The following is an 834-nucleotide window of genomic DNA, read 5'->3' on the forward strand; positions in this document are numbered from 1 at the left end:
TATACATCTACCGTCTGAGAACGGAGTCACACGCCGGCCACTCATGGCCCAACCAACGCAAAATGATGAGCACTTTAGACGACCAGCAATCCACTTTGAGATCAGACAGAAGAGCCAGACGGAGATCATCTACTAACACGTCATGATAGACCGACCCACGGGACTTGACTATCTTATTCCAGAAACACAACGCAAGGCGTAACCAAAAGTACTGCAAAGGCAACTGAGACAGCTCCCTGTACAACAGCTTGTAAGGTACCTGCTTGAGCCCAGCACAACGTAAACAGAAGTCACGCTGGACCTGGACCATACCATCTTCCAAAGCCAAATCAAAATATGACTTACCAGCGGGTAAAACACCTTTACCTAACCGCAGGACGGAGACAATCCTATCAGGACCCCAGACCTCAGCACCATAACAGAGAACCGAACGGACCTGGGTGTCGAACGCTTGAAGCCGAACGGCAGGAGCCCACACCCTGTTCTCATCCAACCGATTACTAAGACCGAACATAGCCCGTCGCCCTGCTTCCAAAAGTTCGTTGACACAACTCGCAAACGGGGACGCAGGGCCCCAATAGAGACCCAAGTACCTAACGCGACCACACCAGTTAATAGGACTAGGAACAAGTAAACTACCAACCATGGGTGGGTGCCAAAGCGACCCATCAGTACGGAGAGGAAGCATGAGCCTCACCCCCTCAAACGCCCTCTTAACGACATCAACGGAAGCAGCCACAACAAGGGCCTCACATTTCCGAACGTTGCAGCGCATACCANAAGCAGCACAGAACTCAATAAGCAGCTTAAGCGAGAACTGGAGGCGTGCCAACG

This window comes from Volvox carteri (genome assembly GCF_000143455.1).
Source record: "Volvox carteri f. nagariensis unplaced genomic scaffold VOLCAscaffold_112, whole genome shotgun sequence".
NCBI lineage: Eukaryota > Viridiplantae > Chlorophyta > Chlorophyceae > Chlamydomonadales > Volvocaceae > Volvox > Volvox carteri.